The sequence below is a fragment of the Procambarus clarkii genome, chromosome 39 (assembly GCF_040958095.1).
Source record: "Procambarus clarkii isolate CNS0578487 chromosome 39, FALCON_Pclarkii_2.0, whole genome shotgun sequence".
In the NCBI taxonomy this organism is placed as follows: Eukaryota; Metazoa; Arthropoda; class Malacostraca; order Decapoda; family Cambaridae; genus Procambarus; species Procambarus clarkii.
In genome coordinates, this window is record NC_091188.1 from 12,240,606 (window position 1) to 12,257,517 (window position 16,912).

The following is a 16,912-nucleotide window of genomic DNA, read 5'->3' on the forward strand; positions in this document are numbered from 1 at the left end:
TGTTTTAATGCTAAATACCCGAAGTGGGAGATGGGGAATGAAATGTGCGAGGAACATCAACGTTGATATTATGAAAGAGGGAAGAAGAAGAAGTGGAATATAAAAACGAAATTGTGTATGGAGTCTACATTTGAAACGGTGCATGGAATCTGCCTTCACTACATTAGTTCTTAATGCATTCGATTTGCTAATCTGACACTACAAGAAAACTTTCTAATGCCTCTGTGGCTCATTGAGGTACTCAGTTTCGACCTGTGTCGTCGTGTGAGAGCATCGACCAGGCTACCTAGTTCGTCTTGATCTAGTCAAGTAGCACTCGCCTAACTCTTCTGTCTTCCAGCAACGTGAGCTTCAGTTTACGAAGCCTTTCCTCGTTAACAAATACCTGGAAGGTTTGGAACTAGTCTCGTGGCATACCTTTGAACAATCTCCAATTTCTTCTTGTGCTTGACTAGGTGTGGACGCCACGCAGGAGCCGCATATTTGCAGGACTGGTCTGACGTATGTGGTGTACAAAATCTACTCAATACAATACCTGGCATGCTGTTCTTGTGTAGTGTAGATGGTCACAGTGATGAAGGTACAGTGTAGAGTAGATAAACAGTCTTAGTTAGTGTTCAACTAACAGGCTGTTAGTAGAACTATGCTACTGTTCTAGCATAGGTAAAGTAGTCTACCTATGCCAGACATACTCACCTATCCGGTGGGGTACCTCTTTGTTCGAGGTTGTTGGCTAGTGTTGGTAGTTCTTGTGGTGTAAGTGGTGGTGATGGTAGTAGTGGCGTTGACAGTTGTGGTGGTGGAAGTAGTGTTGGTAGGGGTAGTTGTGGTGGTGGTAGTAGTGGTAGTTACAATGGTAGTGGTTATGATGCTGATGGCAGTGGTAATCGTTGCTGGAGTGGAAGTAGCTATGTGGTGGAGGTAGCAATTGTGGTGTTGATAGAGGGTTGTAGTTGTGGTGATGGTGGTAGTTAAGAGAATTAAACATAATAGATATGATCACAGAACATTTGAAAACCCGACAGTTAGAAAGGCGGGGTCCAGGAGCTAAGAGCTCGATCGTACAGGTGCAAACATTAAATTCACACACCCGCACCAAGCTGTTCATCATCAGAGAGACACGAGACTCATCTAAACCAACACAATAAACAATATGCAAATGTTGACACATTGAGATTAATTTACACGCCAGCGAACCTAAAGCTGCTCAGGTCACCAGGCCGAGCACTAAGGGATGGCCGGTGAGGGCTCCCCCTCACCCCTCACCTCCTAGCCTATCAGAAATGCCTGTAAATACAAACATTTATAAAAAAAATAATATTGTAATAATATATTATTACAATATTATTAATAATATATTGTAATAATGTATGTAATAATATATTATTGCAATATTATTAATAATATATTGTAATAATGTATGTAATAATATATTATTACAATATAATTATTGTATAATAATAATTATATTGTAATAATTTTATTATAATATAATTATTATTATATATTATTACAATATTAATATTGGGGTGATGATGATATTATTGGTATGATACTTGAGTTGTGTGTGGTAGGTGGAGGAGGACTCCCAGTCCTCCTCCTCTGGGAGGTTCTTCAGGGCCCTCAGCGAGGCTACCAGCCTGCTGCTTGTACGAGGGGCGGCTCTTCAGGTCCCTCGTCCTCGTGACCCTGGCGCCTTACAACCTGCTGCTCCCGGTAGATGGGACTCGACAGCCTGGGAAGGGTTGGGGAAGGAACACCTTGACTTCAAACCTCCGCTGCCTCGCGGTCATACCCACTTTTGGGACGGGCTTCAGGAGTCAACCTCGAGGAAAAATCCGGAGTTGGAGCCCATTAGGCAGTTCGTTGTTGACTTCAACCTTGTTTTGGCAGCTCCTGCGACGGTGCTGGAACCAAGCGTGTTGGCGTTTGCCTTTTCATTGGACAATTACAGCAACGTGGAGAGGGGGGAGGATGGACCTGCTGCATGGGGAACAGCTTCTTCATATCGACCTACTCAGGCTTTGGCGCCCTAGAGAGGAGACTTCTGCCTCGACAACCAGAGCGCAACTCCATAGTCTCCCAAGACTACGGGATGCGATCTTGGATTTGATTTTGGTGGAATGATGCGGGAGGTTGACCCGGTACCCGGACTATATACCTTGACCCCCACCGGTTGCACACATCCGGTCCACCTTGCACTATTCCCGGACTATACCTTAAACCGGACCCCCTGATGGCCCATAACTTCATCCCGTGGCCCAAAATTACACTTAACTCCCGACACTATTGCTGCACACCACATCCAGACTCTAGTATATCTTGTGTTCTAATTTATGGCGTGGGAGCGTATATTCACAACCGTCAAGCCTACCCCCCCACACGTTCGTTAATTAAACGTCTAGTGTCTTTCTATCTCTACTGTTATCGAGGAATCATTGTGAACCGCTATCTTTATCCATCACCTTTGTGATTCGAAACCTTCCTCCTCACGCATTTCTGGACTGGCATCTCCATCTACGCCTTACATAGCAGCACAAAGAGCTGTAGTCACGTAGTACTCGCCTAGTAAGGAACAGAACAGCTGTGTTCTCAGTGTTCACAGTCTGAATGCTTTCCTCTGTGTTCGTCCGGCATTATCATCAGTTACTCACGCTTGACAAGCCATTCGTCTCCAGGCACTTGAGAGAGCGTGTGTAAGGCTGGCTTTGTTGTTGTTGTGTGTGGCACCCCCTGGCCTTGTTGTGTGTGGCACCCCCTGGCCTTGTTGTTGTGTGTGGCACCCCCTGGCCTTGTTGTTGTGTATGGCACCCCCTGGCCTTGTTGTTGTGTGTGGCACCCCCTGGCCTTGTTGTTGTGTGTGGCACCCCCTGGCCTTGTTGTTGTGTGTGGCACCCCCTGGCCTTGTTGTTGTGTGTGGCACCCCCTGGCCTTGTTGTTGTGTGTGGCACCCCTGGCCTTGTTGTGTGTGGCACCCCTGGCCTTGTTGTGTGTGGCACCCCCTGGCCTTGTTGTTGTGTGTGGCACCCCCTGGCCTTGTTGTGTGTGGCACCCCTGGCCTTGTTGTTGTGTGTGGCACCCCCTGGCCTTGTTGTTGTGTGTGGCACCCCCTGGCCTTGTTGTGTGTGGCACCCCTGGCCTAGCTAGCGGGGCAAGGCAATTCCGCCGCTCAAGGGGGAATAATGTCACAGGAAGAGATGGATTGTCGGTACAATGCCTTGGCTGACCTTGGCTGAATTTGGCTGACCTTGGCTGAATTTGGCTGACCTAGGCTGACCTTGGCTGAATTTGGCTGACCTTGGCTGACCTTGCCTGTTAAGCTAGTCAACTCATCCAGATTAGTTGGTAACTCTAATCTAATCCCCTAACTCGTTAACTATTCTCAACTCAAATTAAGAAGTCACCTAAATAAAATTATGCCTTAAAAGAGTTGAAAAATTGTTGGCATCTCAAAAAGTAAAGAAACGAAAGAAAATCACTGATTATTATACACAAAAAATATTACATGAATATTTTTGTAAAGTGCCAGAATGCTGATAAGGTCACGTCACGTGACCTTATCAGCATTCTGATAAATGAAATTTGACGTCATTTGAACCACGTCCAATTAATCCATAAAACATTGTTACTACTGCAAACATCAACACTGAGATTCATTTATCCTCATTTGCCATATAAACCGTATATGGACTAAATTGCTTTATCGTATAATCACAATTAAAAATATGTATGTATTAGACAAGTTATATACATATTGAAACAAAAGTTTTTTTATGGTTGAAATTCGGCTGCGTTTTTCTGAATGCCGTTAGATAACGTTAAATATCTTGCATGTTCTCATACTGGAATATGTTCAGGACTAAATTATTCTTGCTGGTTGGTCAGTAGGCTATTGTGGTGGCCTTAACAACGATACTGAGGTTGTTACTCCTTAATAACCCACTAGAGGTAGACAGGCCTTAATAACCTTCCAGAGGTTGAGAAATCTTAATAACCTTCCAGAGGTTGTTGGGTCTTATAACCTTCCAGATATTGGGAGACCTTAATAACCTTCCAGAGGTTGTTGGGTCTTAATAACCTTCCAGAGGTTGACAGGCCTTAATCCCAGCACCAAACCAAATCTTGCAGTGTTAATTGATCTTTTAAAGACTTCTTCTAAATTTTAAAGTAAAGAATAAGGAAGCGTGCTTATAGTATGTGGCCTAAGGAGACACTTCACTTCACTTTGTTGTAAGTGAAGACGTTGGAAGGATTAGTTTAAGTGATGGGAGGATTAGTGCAGATGCAGGTAGGATTAATGCATGTGATATAAGGATTAGTGCCAGATACGTAAGAGACTAAAGCAGCTTATTGAGGGCGATACATTGAAACCGTCAACAATACCCCTGCTTTAAAATATGACTAAAAATCATGTATTTTGACGGTTTGGTCGATTGCACTCAAAATGCAAAGCAATTTTTTTTATGCCTGTCTGCTAAATACGTGTTCCTTTCGCTACTTGTCTGAGGGCTTTTCTCTAAAATGATTATTTGCTTACCCTGCCTTACAAATTGGTATTTCAACATTCATGATTGACAGAACAAATTGTAAATTTTGTGCGAATTATATTTATTACCGAACATCATTTCTGGGTAGTGAATAATGCAGTCAACGTTCTATGCAACATTGCCCAATACAAGACCCAATGGTAAACATTCTGTGCACAAATGCCCAACACAAGACCCACTTGTGAACTTCCTATGAAGTGTTGTAGAGTTGATAGTGTTTCAAGCGCAACACTCCACCTTCTTGTTGTCTTAAATACAGCAACACTCACATGCACTCCGGAGATCATCATGGGTTATTGGAAGAATACCGTTGTCTTGCGGTGAGTGTTGGATGTCCCATCGTGTTGCTGTAACATAACCTAGGCGTTTTAACAAAAAACGCAGCTGTAAGCAGGTGGTTCAAAACTGAGTACAGGTGTGTTGAATTAGTTGATTGTTCTAAATGTATACTGATGGAGTGCTAATGTGTTGATTGTACATTTTTTTTTATTAAAATGTTCTGGCTGGAGCATCGATGAAGATCTAAAATAGTCATACATAAAAGTATTGTTTATATATATATATTTATATATATATTTATATTCGTTGGATGATTACTGTTGATACATAAAAGGCAAGGAGGGCAAAATTTCAATAAACATTTAAAAAATGCAAATTTTACAAACCAATTACAAATTAGCAATAGACTGGAAATATTCACAAATTAAGGGAAACCAAACTGCATTCCCCTGAAAATTCATACAACTTTAAATGCGGTGAAGCAAAGTTTCGTCGATTAAACTAAGTACCGTATACGAATCTCAGATTAATTACAGTACACGAAGTTAGCAGTAAATACACAGCTGTATTAATGCTACTAACTGTCGTAATAGTTTTTTCAACTTGGAAGTTTTGATTGTAAAAAAAAAAAACAAATTGCTCTCAATCAAGGCTGCAGTCTTGACAGTGTGTGTGTGTGTGTGTGTGTGTGTGTGTGTGTGTGTGTGTGTGTGTTCAACACTATAACTTATTTTTACCTCTAACATTAAAATATGTTTCTCATGATCTATGTCACCTAGATCTCCTCCTTCAACCCGTTCTCGCAAATTTAATAAGTCAATATTGACATATTAAATATGTGCATAGGTGACATACTTAACATAATAGATACCCTTAAAAAGATTCATAGAAAACACCGACCTTACCTAACCTTGTTAGTATCTTAAGATAAGCATCTTATTGCTTCGTAATTACAATTATTACCTAACCTATAATAGGTATAGGTTAAGTAATAATTGTAATTACGAAGCAATAAGATGCTTATCTTAAGATACTAACAAGGTTAGGTAAGGTCGGTGTTTTCTATGAATCTTTTTAAGGGTATCTATTATGTTTAGTATATCACCTATGCACGTAGTTAATAAGTCAATATTGACTTTACGAATTTGCGAGAACGGGTTGCCTCCTTACTTCCTTACTTACTATGAACATTGCTTTTTTGTCCATTTGTATTGTTTCCCCCTAGAATTTGTATGTCGTTATCATATCTCCATTGTTCCTCTTCGCCTTTGTGATGAAGTCCTGTTCCTTGAGTATTCATTCGTATCTCAATGACCTCATCACATAAACGAATATTCTTTCATAGCCTTGGATATCTTTTTTTTTGGGGGGGGGTCGTTATGCCAAAGCTGCATACTCAAGAGTGGGTCCAACGTAGGTTGCATATAGAAGCTTAGTGATAAATCAGTAAATGCACTTTAGTCCTGAATATTGTTAAGGACTGAAATAAATTACAAGAGTGTATATAATATTCACCGAAAAGTGTAATGCACTTTTCAGTGTATTCAAAGCTCCACTATGTATGTGTATGGTGTATGTGCTTGTGTGTTTTCAAAGTTCATGAAATACAACGGCCTCCTGGGTAATAAATATATAAATTACATAACATTCGTACGAACGTTCGTTATGCGCACGAACACATAACATTTGCAGCCAAAAAAGTAAGGAAATTATTAAAAAAAAAGCTTGTGTGTATACATTATAAAACGCAGTTTCCTCGTCGTTTGTCTGACAAACGACTCGTAAAATTATTCTGTCATCATCAGAGTTTTAAAAATGTCTTGCCAAACGATTACCTAAGCTTCTTTAGACGCAAATTCCATTGTTCAAAATTATTTTGCATATAATGCCGAAGTTTCAGCGTAAATATCCACATTAATTTTCGGCAAATTTAGGAATATTTAATACAAAATAAATTTACCTACATTTTTGTTATGCCTTTCACGCAAAAAAAAAGCATATATATATATATATATATATATATATATATATATATATATATATATATATATATATATATATATATATATATATATATATATATATATATATATATATATATATATATATATATATATATATATATATATATATATATATATATATGTGTGTGTGTGAGTGTGGTCTTCGAAACACATTCTTTCCCATAAAATAGAAAGCCATCGCGTCTGAGATAAATGTGCACTTTATTTTTTAAGGGAAATTTGGCGAGGAACTCATTAATAAGACTCCAGAGTAACCACATTCCTTTTCTTGCACCTCGTTGTGGTAATCCCGTGAGGAAATGCTGTATTCTGGGGAGTGAGCCTCTCACTTGAAGAACCTGATAAGGATTTTGAGCTTAAATTGTCATGTTTATATTAGTCTGGGCTGGTATGGACATGGCTACAGTTAAGGTTCGCTACCATGTAAGGTTAGCTACCATGTTAGAAGAGCTTCATATCTATGGATCATACAATGAAACCATTACACTTGAAGATGCCTAATGTCTACTTTTGCAATCTCAGGCTGTATTACCCGCCAGTGTAGACCTACCCAGAGGTAAACTGTGTCATTAAAGTATCCTGCATCGTTGTGTGATGGCAAAGGAAAGAATAAAAATAAAAACTAAGAGATAACTCGATCACACGTATTCAAGAAATATGCAAACATTTCATTATAAAGCATTAATACTATTAGAAACAAAAGGCAAATCCCCCAAAGCTTGCGTGAAGTAGGTAAAGCAAGCAAGTTACTCTACTTTCTGCGCTGCCCTCAATAGGGTTGCGTGAGCTACATGGCAGAAAAATTAAAACTATAATGGATTCAATATGCCTGTAAATTGTTTGGCTTCAAGGCTACTGGGGCACCTGAACCTGAACCCATTATGAGGTACTTCCAACTTCCTACCGTTCGCCCGCGACCATGGTTATATAGGGGCTCCATGATAACCTAATAAAGACTACATGAATCATTATAAAATCATTTATTTTTATCACATCAATAGCTGTCCCCCAAATGACATCTACTATATATTCATAATTTATAAATAATGTCTATGTTGAAGAAAATATACAGGTATATGCAATTATTTTAATTTCTTGTTACTTAGTATTTCTCATATCTATCGAGTTTCGGAGTCTCATTACCTGTAGAGTCTCATTACCTGTAGAGTCTCATTACCTCATTATAAGTCTCATTACCTCATTATAATGGCATGTATAAAATACATGCCATTACTCACGTGCTAATGTATATACACTATTGTATTGTTAAAGTCTTCAGATTTTGACGAGCATCGTGTATATGACTTGAAAGTATAAATAATTTAAAAAAAATCGATTGTTGATATATATAAGCTTATATTACGAACGCTATCAATTACCTCAAATGAATGCGAGATCCCGTGACCACTGTAAATTGCAGAGAAAGTCCAATTGTGAAGCATAACCTCTGTGCCTGGCTTCATGACGTATTGTGTCTGCCTGAGGCTTCATGACGTATTACTTTTGCCTGAGGCTTCATGACGTATTATGTCTGTCTGAGGCTTCATGACGTATTATGTCTGCCTGAGGCTTCATGACGTATTACTTTTGCCTGAGGCTTCATGACGTATTATGTCTGCCTGAGGCTTCATAGCGTATTACGCCAGAGGCTTCATGACGTAATATATCTGTCAGAGGCTTCATGACATAATGTCTGCCTGAGGCTTCATGAAGTATTACGTCTGAGACTTCAAGACGTAATATGTCTGCCTGAGGCTTCATGACATATTACGTCTGAGGCTTCATGACGTATTACGTCTGAGGCTTCATGACATAATATGTCTGCCTGAGGCTTCATGACGTATTACGTCTGAGGCTTCATGACATAATATGTCTGCCTGAGGCTTCATGACGTATTACGCCTGAGGCCTCAGGACGTATTATATCTGCCCGAGGCTTCATTAAGGACTGCCTTTGTTCCAAGCTTCATAGAGTATTACGTAGCTCTGGTCTATGCTTAAAATGTTACCTCTAAACCAATCCTGAAGTATTACCTCTGTTTCAGACCTAGATATGGAAGGTGATTTGCTGTTGCTCTTCACTGATCAATCAGTTAGCCGATAAACAAATCTTCAGCCAATGCAAATTGCTACAAAAGGATTCTCCAGATCTTTTTTAAGGGGCACTTAGACTTAACCATTTATCCGGCTATTGATTGTCCGTGAAGACAGATAATGGGTTTGGAAATTGGGGTGTTGAGCGCGTGATGGGAATTAATTGAAACCTCAACAAATTACAAAACTGGTTCTGGGTAAATATGTCCCCCTCCTTCCCCCCCCCCCCCTCCCCCCTTCACACACACACACACACACACACACACACACACAACAGAAACGTTAGAAGGAACTTTTTCAGTGTCAGAGTAGTTAACGGATGGAATGCATTAGGCAGTGATGTGGTGGAGGCTGACTCCATACACAGTTTCAAGTGTAGATCTGATAGAGCCCAATAGGCTCAGGAACCTGTACACCAGTTGATTGACAGTTGAGAGGCGGGACCAAAGAGCCAAAGCTCAACCCCCGCAAGCACAAATAGGTGAGTACACACCAGGCCCATGGACTCAGGGGCCTGGTAGCCTGGTGGATAGCGCGCAGTACTCATAATTCCGTGGCGCGGGTTCGATTCCCGCACCAGGCAGAAACAAATGGGCAAAGATTCTTTCACCCTATGCCCCTGTTACCTACCAGTAAATAAGTAACTGGGGAGTTAGTCAGCTGTCAAGAGCTGCTTCCTGGGGTGTGTGTGGTGTGGGCAGGAAAAAAAATAGTAGTTACTAACAGTTAATTGACAGTTGAGAGGCGGACCGAAAGACCAGAGCTCAACCCCCGCAAGCACAACTAGGTGAATACAACTAGGTGAATACACACACACACACAGAAAATTCGACCATCAATATAAAACACGACACGACTTTAAAAGTTATCAAAGCCTTACAAAGAGTTATTTTCCTCTGTCAGTCACACAAATTTATACGCGCCTCTCCCAGCATATCAGCAGCAACGCGGGAAGCTTGACCGTGGGGGGCGGGGGGGGGTCACACGTACGGGGCAATAAAACAGCAAATTTCCGTCAAATCGGACCAAGAAATTCTGTTCGGCAAGGTATGGAGATGCTGGTCCAGGTGTGAGGGTATGGAGATGCTGGTCCAGGTGTGAGGGTATGGAGATGCTGGTCCAGGTGTGAGGGTATGGAGATGCTGGTCCAGGTGTGAGGGTATGGAGATGCTGGTCCAGGTGTGTGTGTATGGAGATGCTGGTCCAGGTGTGAGTGTATGGAGATGCTGGTCCAGGTGTGTGTGTATGGAGATGCTGGTCCAGGTGTGTGTGTATGGAGATGCTGGTCCAGGTGTGTGTGTATGGAGATGCTGGTCCAGGTGTGAGGGTATGGAGATGCTGGTCCAGGTGTGAGTGTATGGAGATGCTGGTCCAGGTGTGAGTGTATGGAGATGCTGGTCCAGGTGTGAGTGTATGGAGATGCTGGTCCAGGTGTGAGTGTATGGAGATGCTGGTCCAGGTGTGTGTCTATGGAGATGCTGGTCCAGGTGTGAGTGTATGGAGATGCTGTTTGAGACAGATGAGATAAAGGGAGAGGGAATGGAATGCCTTACAGACCAGATGTCTTACAGATGTATGCCTGCAAGACGTCCCCTACGCATGATATAGAAAGGTTTTCGTGTGAACGTATTAAGGAATTCCTTTTAGTTAACCTGTCTCCACAGAGATCACTATAGCACTCAGTTGTCAGGGGGCCTGACAGCTGAGTGGATAACGCTTCGGATTCGTAGTCCTGAGGTTCCGGGTTCGATCCCCGGTGGAGGCGGAAACAAATGGGCAGAGTTTCTTTCACCCTGAAGTAAATGTTCCTGTTCACCTAGAAGTAAATAGGTACCTGGGAGTTAGACAGCTGCTACGGGCTGTTTGATACCTGGTTGATGGGGTTCTGGGAGTTTTTCTACTCCCCAAGCCCGGCCCGAGGCCAGGCTTGACTTGTGAGTTTGGTCCACCAGGCTGTTGCTTGGAGCGGCCCGCAGGCCCACATACCCTCCACAGCCCGGTTGGTCCGGCACTCCTTGGAGGAAATAGTCTAGTTTCCTCTTGAAGATGTCCACGGTTGTTCCGGCAATATTTCTTATGCTCGCTGGGAGGGTGTTGAACAACCGCGGACCTCTGATGTTTATACAGTGTTCTCTGATTGTGCCTATGGCACCTCTGCTCTTCACTGGTTCTATTCTGCATTTTCTTCCATATCGTTCACTCCAGTACGTTGTTATTTTACTGTTAAGATTTGGTACTTGACCTTTCAGTATTTTCCACGTGTATATTATTTGATATTTCTCTCGTCTTCTTTCTAGTGAGTACATTTGGAGGGCTTTGAGACGATCCCAATAATTTAGGTGCTTTTTCGCGTCTATGCGTGTCGTATATGTTCTCTGTATTCCCTCTATTTCAGCAATCTCTCCTGCTCTGAAGGGGGGAAGTGAGTACTGAGCAGTACTCAAGACGGGACAACACAAGTGACTTGAAGAGTACAACCCTTGTGATGGGATCCCTGGATTTGAACGTTCTCGTAATCCATCCTATCATTTTTCTGGCTGACGCAATATTTGCTTGGTTATGCTCCCTAAACGTTAGGTCGTCAGACATTATTATTCCCAAATCCTTTACATGCTGTTTTCCTACTATGGGCATATTTGATTGTGTTTTGTACCCTGTATTAAGTTTAACGTCCTCATTTTTACCGTACCTGAGTACCTGGAATTTATCACTGTTAAACATCATGTTATTTTCTGATGTCTAGCCTGGCACCCTGACCCCCGTCCTCCTGACCCTCTTAGATTACAACAGGCCGTCGCTTCCGGCCTGTTTCATTATAATTGCATATCTGGTAAATGCTCGTCAGCTTGTCTGATGGCCGGAATTCCTGTAACACGTTCTACGAGGACTAATTACATTTGTTAATTAATAATACAAGTTCTGTCTGTGTTACATCTGGTGTCATAGTCTGACTATATTTCATTCTCTCTGCTGCGCTGCTGCAGACAACGATGATTTTGCAACTACTCCCAATTGTAAACCCAAACTGGTCTCATTATTTTGTTTCGATTCTATAAATAAAAATCAACGATACGATTTATTTTAGAATTATAGGTGAATCCCCCGATAATGTTAAATGATTCTAGAGAAACAATGTAAATTTTCGGCATAATTTACATGCTTTGAAAACGTATCAAATTATGTCAATTTACAAATTTCAATATTTTATGCCTTTGACTCCTTACGGAGATTGAAGAGCAAACTGTCTGTTGGGTAGTCGTCTGAAACTGTCTTTTGGGTGGTCGTCTGAAACTGTTAGTAGTCGTCTGAAACTGTTAGTAGTCGTCTGAAACTATCTGTTGGGTAGTCGTCTGAAACTGTTAGTAGTCGTCTGAAACTGTTAGTAGTCGTCTGAAACTATCTGTTGGGTAGTCGTCTGAAACTGTTAGTAGTCGTCTGAAACTGTTAGTAGTCGTCTGAAACTATCTGTTGGGTAGTCGTCTGAAACTGTTAGTAGTCGTCTGAAACTATCTGTTGGGTAGTCGTCTGAAACTGTCTGTTGGGTAACCACCTGGATTTGTCTGTTAGTAACTAAAATCAACCAACAAAAATCCAGAACAATTAAAAAACATTTTTTTAATATTAGAACAATGAGGAATGATAACAAAAATATATAGTTCCTTTAACCGGGTTGTAGATCGAGAAGAAAACGAAAATCCAATTAAAATTCAATCTAAATAATTTCATTATTGATTCAAATAGTTTGGGATAAAGGCAATAGTTATCAGTCAGGGATAATTAACTACGATTTGGCATTAACAACAGTCGAACCATAACCAATCGTGAGTAAGTTATGTTTCTTTTTATTAATGTTCATATTACAGCTAACATTCACAGTGAGTTTCCTCCAGAGTGTTTGAAGATGATGTTATCCATGCGTGGTTGAGTGTTATCCATGCGGGAGGGTGTTGAGTATTATCCATGCGGTGACCAACGGGGCTCGTTATCTTGAGGTTATCTTGAGATGATTTCGGGGCTTTAGTGTCCCCGCGGCCCGGTCCTCGACTAGGCCTCCACCCCCAGGAAGCAGCCCGTGACAGCTAACTAACACCCAGGTACCTATTTTACTGCTAGGTAACAGGGGCATCAGGGTGAAAGAAACTCTGCTCATTGTTTCGTTCTTGGTCTCCGAGGGAAGCCATGCACTAAGACCTGTCTCCCGACCTGGTCTCCGGGGGGGGGGGGAGCCAGGCACAGAAGACCTGTCTCCCGACCTGGTCTCCGGGGGGAAGCCAGGCACTGAGACTCTCCGAGGTCAGTCAGGCACTGAGACCAGGCTCTTGTCTTGGTAATGAAATTCTCCGCTGCAGGAAGAAGGAAAATTGAATTATTCCCCGAGAAAGAAAGACAAGAGAGGGATTTTAGAGTTACGCGGTCAGTGAATACGACAATACGAGAGAGCGAGAGAGAGAGAGAGCACACACACACACACACACACACACACACACACACACACACACACACACACACACACACACCGGTGGGAGCCGGCGGCCGAGCGGACAGGTTCGCTGGGCACGTGATCCTGTGATTCCGGGTTCGATCCCGGGCGCCGACGAGAAAGGGTGGGCAGAGTTTCTTTCACCCCCTATGCCCCTGTTACCTAGCAGTAAATGGGTACCTGGGAGTTAGTCAGCTGTCACGGGCTGCTTCCTGGTGTGTGTGTGTGTGTGTGTGTGTGTGTGTGTGTGTGTGTGTGTGTGTGTGTGAGTGTGAGTGTGTGTGTGTGTGTGTGTGTGGTGTGGTGTGGAGAAAGACAAATTGTAGTAGTTGACACAGTTGATTGACAGTTGAGAGGCGGGCCGAAACAGCAGAGCTCAACCCCCGCAAGCACAACTAGGTGAATACACACACACACATATACACATAGATGCTCCACCCTGCAAACCCAACTAGGTGAGTACAAGCACATGAGTACACACACACATACAGACAGATAAAGACAGACAAGCAGTAAGACAGGTAACAAAAGAATATGACTGAGGAGAGATGGAGAAGAACAAAGTGTGAGAGGCGGAGACGGTCCCACCACGGCCCACGGAGACGGAACTTTCACTTTTGGAAAGACTCCAATTTGACTTCGTAGTCTTGAGGCATTTATATGGACTTGGTGTCCTGGCCGAGGGTGATCCTATGAGGCTTGGGTTGTATCCAGGGGAAGGTCACCTTAGAACTTGGTGACCCCCTTAAGGGGAAGGTCACGTTAGAACTTGGCCTAAGGGAGACCTCGATGTGAGGCTCCCTTGTTCAGAGCAGACGCTGCTGTTCGTCTGCAGGCTGCTGTGTTTCGTAAGGCCCAGAGAGAGAGAAGGGACATTCATACAATGTCAACATTCACATATTGTAAACATTACAGTCAGCATTCACGTAATATAATAATTCCCTCAATGTCAACATTCACGTAATATAAACATCCCCCCAATACAAACATTTCCATAATATCAACATTCATCCAATGCCAACATTAACATAATGTCAACATTCACTAAATATAAACATTCACAATGTCAACATTCACTAAATATAAACATTCACTAAATATAAACATTCACTAAATATAAACATTCACACAATATTAACATTCACACAATGTAAAATATACAAAGTAACAATCGCCACGTTCAAACGTTTCCCAACATAACAGATGACTAAACTTTCTTTTAATTCAATTTGGAAGACTTGAACGAGTGCGTGTTTCAGTGAGGAGTGTGTGTGGGCGCTCTTACTTGAGGAGTGTGTGTGTGGACGCTCTTACATCGACTTCTCTCTCTTTTCTCTCTCCTGGCTGCCTTGTTTCCCTTCACACTGACCGGCTGTTTCCTTCTCTCTGACCGGCTGTTCTAACTTCTATACCGTCGCGTTTAACAGTTTTTGCGTTATTGCTGTGATAACTGTTTATTGTGACTATCATTGTAGCTCTCACTATCACTGTTGGCTTCTATATTTTTCCTCTCACTATCGTTGCTCCTCTCACTATCACTGGAGCTCTCACTATCACTGTTGATCTCACTATCATTTTTCTTCTCACTATTACCGTTACTCTCACTATCACCTTTGCTCTAAATACTGAACCTAGCTAGTCTTCCGAAAAGTCTAGGGCACCATCAAGTCAGCAGTACATTTAGTATTTTAATTTTTGCGGCTTATAGAATTCTGTAATATATCACCTTCAGTACAGAGCACCTATAAGGTAAGGTATACACTCCTTACTAATAAGACCGACCCCCATCAGTCCCCCAGACTACTTCCCTGCAAAGTTGGTTGAGGCTATTCCTTAGCGTCTGGCTTCCAACTCTGGACAGGCATAGATACAAACAGTTTGATAGATAAGTGATATTGTGATAACCAGCTTTTGGTGACATAGCATTGCATATCGTGTGAGAGTGAGTGGGTGGGGGAGAGACAGACCCGTGTATACTCCCTCTAGTGTATATATATAAACGAATTAGGGTGTGTATAACTAGGCTCCATCGACTTGGTCTGGTCAGTATAGAGCGGCAACCTCGCTTCCTGTAGGGTCTGAAGCTCGTTTCCTGGTAGGTTAAGTGGTTGACCCCATTCTCTCGCTCCGTCCTTCTCTATTCCCGCTCCGTGACCTCGTTCCCCTTCTAAGTACAATTGTCGTATTAGCTCTGCGCTTTCTCTTTGTTCTTACCTGGCATGCCTCGTCTGTTCCAAAAAAGGTCTTTTTGCCTTTTACCTTAATCGCAGGTTATTGTGTTCTTATGTTCTAACAATTTACTCCAATATTATGAATGTCATTTCCGAGGCTATTACGGTGAATGATCGAGGAGAACAGAGAAATATGCATAACTGAAAAAGCATAAATCTTGTTTCCTCCTTTTACTCTTCAAAGTAGTTAGTAAGAAAACACAACACAAGATTTTCTTACATTAGAGCTTCTCATTGATCGTTTTACTTTGCGAGCGAAGTGTTATATATACCTCTTTAGATCCCACTACGGGATCACCATAGCCCGTGCTACTTGGAACTTTTTCTTCCAGGTAGCGAATTGTAAACAACAACCCTCATCCTCTTTATGCCACCTTTTGGGTGGCTTAATCATCATCAATCAATCAATCTTCATCTTCCAATGGAGAGATTGCACATGACGTCTATACACAAGCTAGGAATGACAATTAAGCCTGATCGCCATCATAGAAAATAATTTTTCGAAGCTGTTCTCTTCAAAAGAATATAGCTTCCTCTTACACCACGACTCAGGTCTCTGAGGCCTTGCCCTTTATCGTTAAGACGTATCTTACTACCACCAGTAGTGATGATTTTTATTTGCTATACTCAACAGTGAATATTTTATTTGCTATACTCTACAGTGATGATTTTTATCACTGCTAATAAAATTTCATGATTTCTCACGAAATACACTATCACTGTTGATAGTGTAGTTACCCCCCTAAAGTTATGTATGTTGTTCCCCCCCCCCCCCCACTGCTAGATAGGAACAGGGGGTAACTACAGTGATAATTTTTATTTGCTATACTCTACAATGATGATTTTTATTTGATTGACTCTAAAGTGATTATTTTTATTTGCAATACTCTACTACAGTGATGATTTTTATTTGCAATACGGTACTATGATTTTTGTATTTGCAGTACGGCACTGCGTTGTTTTATTTTATTCGCGGTACATTGATTCTATTTGCAATACAGTATAGTTTTTATTTGCAATATAATACATTGGTTTTTAGTTGCAATATAATACATTGATTTTTATGTTTGCCATACGATAGTGGTTTTTGCTTGCCATACGATAGTGATTGTTTTAATTAACAATACGATACACAATTTTTATTTACAATACTGTGAGTTATCTAACAAATGACCTGAACTTTGGACAGTGAAACCAGAGTTGGTTTCCATCATTCCGGTAATAAACAGAGTGGGGGAAAAAAACCCGGTCTCATTTG